The sequence below is a fragment of the Rhagoletis pomonella genome, unplaced genomic scaffold, assembly GCF_013731165.1.
Source record: "Rhagoletis pomonella isolate Grant_MI unplaced genomic scaffold, Rhpom_1.0 Rhpom_scaffold_00005, whole genome shotgun sequence".
In the NCBI taxonomy this organism is placed as follows: Eukaryota; Metazoa; Arthropoda; class Insecta; order Diptera; family Tephritidae; genus Rhagoletis; species Rhagoletis pomonella.
In genome coordinates, this window is record NW_023458559.1 from 48,582,280 (window position 1) to 48,587,110 (window position 4,831).

The 4,831-nt window shown below is 36.0% G+C and overlaps 1 protein-coding gene across 1 annotated transcript in view; it reads left to right on the forward strand.

Moving 5' to 3' along the window:
• Positions 1-398: 398 nt before the first annotated feature.
• The window catches only part of LOC118739091 (uncharacterized protein DDB_G0271670-like), a gene marked incomplete in the record, with an annotated part of 103,255 nt that continues 98,822 nt past the window's right edge, over positions 399-4,831 (forward strand). The window contains 1 exon segment of the mRNA XM_036470218.1: positions 399-770.

Consider the following 4,831-nt stretch of genomic DNA (forward strand, 5'->3'; position numbering starts at 1 on the left):
TTACATTGCCTCTCGCGCTCTCTATGCTTTTTTAACCCTCTGTCCTTATAGTTTTTGAGTGCGTCAAAGCAACAGTTAGCCACTGAAAATTTGCTCCGTGAAAGCTTTCAGGCATTAAAAAATAACAACACAGCTATCTTGTTCATCGGCCATCGAACAATAACCGTCTTTTGGGCTTTACTTCAGAGCGAATGCCGCAGCAGTAAACGCTCACACGAGACACTCATTCGCAACACTTGCTCTCGCTCTCGTTCTCCTACTCTCTATCTACAATCGTTCTGACGTTAACTGTTCGAGGCCGCTTAGGCCCTGTTGAAGGACTCCACTGCCTGCTTAGCTTAACGGTGCCGATATGAAGTTTCCAAACCAACGACAACAGTTTGTTGCTTAAGTTTCGCCGTTGCGGTCGTGCCGTTCTAAGTGATTGCGGACGGCGGCAGCTCTAAGAACAAAAAAAAAAACAACAACAACAAAAATCGCCCCAGAAAAAGGAGCATAACAATACACAAACACTTTGACCAAGAAAAAGTGGAGTCCATACGCACACTAACTCTCGCAAATGCATGTGAAGCATTGTGGGAATAGATGCGTGTGTGTGAGTGTGGTAAATAGACCTAATACAGGTGTGCGTTGTGTTTAGCACAAAAAGGCGCATTTTTTTAATTTTTTCATAAGTGGAGTGAGCGCATAGTACTCGTGGACACTACCACAAACTAGTGGAGTAGTGAGTATGTACTAAGTGCTAAGGAAAATGCAAAAAATGTCCGCGAGTAAGGCAAACAGTGTAAGAATGTTGGAAAAGGCTAAGCTAGTGCAAGCCTGAAGTGGATTCAAGGAAATATACCTAATAACAAGAAGTGCCATAAGTTTAGTAAGTAGTGAGCAACACTGCTGGAGGACAAGCAAAAGGTAGAAATACCCAAATTTTTGGTATCCTTTCATAAGTGTTTGTGTGTACCACTCACGTCCATATGTGACCCCCATCAAGGCCTGGAAAGCGAGGAAATTATGAGTGGCTGTCTTAGCCCTGATAAAATGAAAGTAAATACTAGATAATTTGTAAAATTTCATTTAAATAAAAATGTGTGTGAAAAATTGGGTATTTGAAAATAAAACAAAAAAATAATAAAAGCGAAACAATTACAGACTTAAATAACAAAATAAAAGAGAATTTGAAATTTTTGTAGAAGAAAAAAAGTACGGAAGTGCTAAGATATGTGAACAGGTGCAAAAACAAGCATAATATCTGTAGCTAAATGCGAAAATCTCAGAAGTTGTTACATTTTTCGACAAAAACGTATAAAACAAAAAAAATAGCATAAGACGTCCGTTCACCCTTTGAAAACCTGATTTTACTAGGCGTTATTCTACTCATAAGAAAACTGTGTGAATTTTTAGAAATTAGTTTTAATTTTTATGCTTTTCCAAAAATTTTTATGATTTATGTTCTAACATTTTAGTTTTTTTTTTTTTTTTAAAAATATGTCTCACATCAAAACGCAAATACACAGAAAAACAAAAAAAAATGTGTATCAAAAATATATATATATATATTACTATAAGGGAGTCTTCACTTAACCCTTTGAAGGCTATAAAAGTCTGACTTCCAAAACCCCAAAATCCTAGAAATTTCCACAAAGATGTTAAATTATAAAAGAAAAGTATTTAGAGTTTGATGTTTTCCAAATTTACGAGTTTCCAGAAATCAACTAAAAAAAATCAGGAGAGATAGTAACAAAAAAATAATTATAAAAAATTCGCAGAACGTATTATTTAAAATATATGTAAACTTTTAAAACACTTGTGCACTCCTTTCGACTGGAGAAGCACCAAAAATTTCTCAGTTTCGAAACCTTGACTAAACTGTTAAAATCTGTAAGAAAAACATTTTCCCAGCTCCAATTTTTTTAATTCAAAAAAAATTTTCCAATGAAATATAATGAATAAAAATTACTAACTCACTGACTGAAACTAAAGTATGTTTGCAAGGCAGTTTCGAAAGTTTTTTTTTACCGAACCTTGGAGTCGCTTTCTTAAATTTTTTGGCAATATTAAATATTTTTTAAACAGCTCTACTAGAATAATCAAAATACGTCCATAACAAAAGTTTACTAATTTTTCTTGAGCTTTGATTTACTGACATTAGGGTGGTACGTTAGGGTGATAAGAACTGAGATCTGCTAGGTAAGTACTAGAATGGGTTACTTGAGGTCGATAAACTTTAGAGCAAAAAAATTATATCCTTTAAGATTTAAGAATGTATAAGGGCGACACCTAAATACGTACGACCAAAAAAATATTTGTTTTCGAAATTGCCTTGCAAAAATACCTTAAACAAGGAAGTGTATGGCGAACTTTTTTCTTGTACGTTCTAATGCACATACCTATATGTAAAATATTAATAGTCGCAAAAATGTTCGACCACGCTCCCATACTTCCATGCTCGTTTAAAGGAGCTTACCTTGCTAATGGCATAAGTGGCTTAAAACATCACCAGTGCTTGTACATAACTGCACACATATGCGACATGACTCGAAAAGACATGTGGCAATATGCATTGGTGATTATGCAAATAAATTACCTAATTATATAGTAATTAATTGTGACGGGTCGAACGAGAATGTTGGTGCAGTGAAGCAAAGCTACGTGCCGAATTAGTGTACGCTTGTACACAGTACAAGTAAACACTCATCGAACAGAAAATGTACACAACAAATACATATACATAATAACATTGACGTCCATTGTTGTGCCATTCCCAACGGTATTGTTGTTGACATTTTCAAATGTGTTAGCCAAATTAATATTGAAAAGAACACCATTAACTAGCATTTAGGTTCATACGCACTAGGGCTTTTCCATAAAATATTTACCGGCTGCCGTTGTCGAGTTACTAGAAGTTCGTATTACCTTCTGTATCACGCTTTTTACATAGCAAAAAATGCTTATTACTCCTTAGTTGGAAAGTATAAGATCAAAAAATTCTAAAAATATTAGAATAGTTAAACAATTTTATTCTTGTGAAGGATAAATTCTCTACGGGTGCAACTACATGAATATACAGTTTCTATTTATGGCGGAATTAAGGAGCTATTATATAATAATATTACTTAATAAATTTGATGTTCAGGTCAGCGCTGGCTTCCAGTGGGTCGTTCTGCGCTCATGTAAGGCATGAAGGCAGCAACATCTGGAAAACTGATTCTGTGAACCATCATCTCAGATGCGGAAGAGTTTGCAGAAGGACGAAATTATCCGTGTTCTATTATTAACTCTACATGAACCTCAGACTAACGCTATCTTAAGATGTTTGCTATAATATCAAGCAGCTTCCAGTTACTAGAGGCGCGGATGAAAATTATCGGTTGCTTACTTTTTTCTTGATCACTTATGCATACTTTCTCATCAGACTGCTGAGCTGCTTTGACATCAACTATATGGAAGGTACACGGAAAAAATAGAGGATTCTTGTAGAGGATGTCCAATTGTAAAACTGTGGCAATCAGATGAAATTCAGGTTGACTCACCGAATGCTGGGGGAAAAGCTTCAAACTGCTGCAAAACTACGCGCGAGCTTCTTAGACTGTGACATCAGCTGTTTGCGGACATACATATATACATACATATCTGTATACGAAATCTAATATCTTCGTATAAGCTTTGATAAGACGCTGAGTTGGAACTACCAATTAGCTCTTAGTATGGCCTCGCGAACCATGCCGGCCTGTAGAAGACATTTTTAGCTGACATGGGTTTTCAGCTCAAAGTTTATAGAGCGGATACGCCACATGGTTGTTCGTGCCGCTGTGTCATTTTGAGTCCAAAAACATAACAAGAAACGGCCAATCAATGTTTAAGAAACTTCAAAGGTTAACACCGCTCTCGGCTCTAGTATCAATGAGAATTTGTTCAACCACGGGTCTGGAGTCGCTCCCGATATGGACTTAGCTACATATTTTTATTCACCTGCGAATAATAAATAAATTTCCGTCGGTAATTTTCATAACTGACATAAAAAACAAGTATTGGACCTGGATCCCAGATGTAGACAGTGGTACACAAATATTTCGAGAATGGAAAATAGAAGAGGTTCTATCGACTAGACTCGAAGTTATGGTCCTCAGTGTTTCTGGTGGAGGTCTTAGCAATGCTGACCTTGCTTGAGGCTTTTAATTATTCAGTCGGTAAACTTTGGCAGTAAGTATTGGGAATTAAGGATACACTGACTTTTGAGGAAAACAAGACCTCGGAATACATACTATGCGACTGGCCAGTGTAGACCAGACCAATAGTAATGCATTTTACTTCATTCATTATAGTAAATACTTTGAATATAAGAAAAAAGTGTACTAAGCACCGCTAGCCTTTAGTAGGATAGCTGAATGAATTTTGTGCTCCCAAGGGTTGCAACTTCCTTATTGGGATACAACAGATTTTCCTTATTCCTCAAATGCTTTTTTGATCTAAATTGTGATTAAATCGGGGACAGAAAATAACAGTTATTCTGATTTTTTCGCTTTTTCGGGTATATATTGGACTGAGTCGGTCCCCATATGATAGAAAATAATCTAGTAGGGTTCGGGATCGGTAAGCATCGCTTACTAAAGTTGTATTTGATGGGATAGAATTTGAACTTAGTTGCTTAAGGAGGCAATCTAGGGTGAATGGACCTGAGTTATGTTTAGGAATCGCCAAAGACGAAAATTTCTGTGATCATAAAATCCTCTTAAAGGAAGCTACCAAATTATGGGGGGTAATTGCAAACTTATATTCGCGATACAGTCTGTTGTAACGGGTGATTTTTTAAGAGCTTGATAACTTTTTTTTTAAA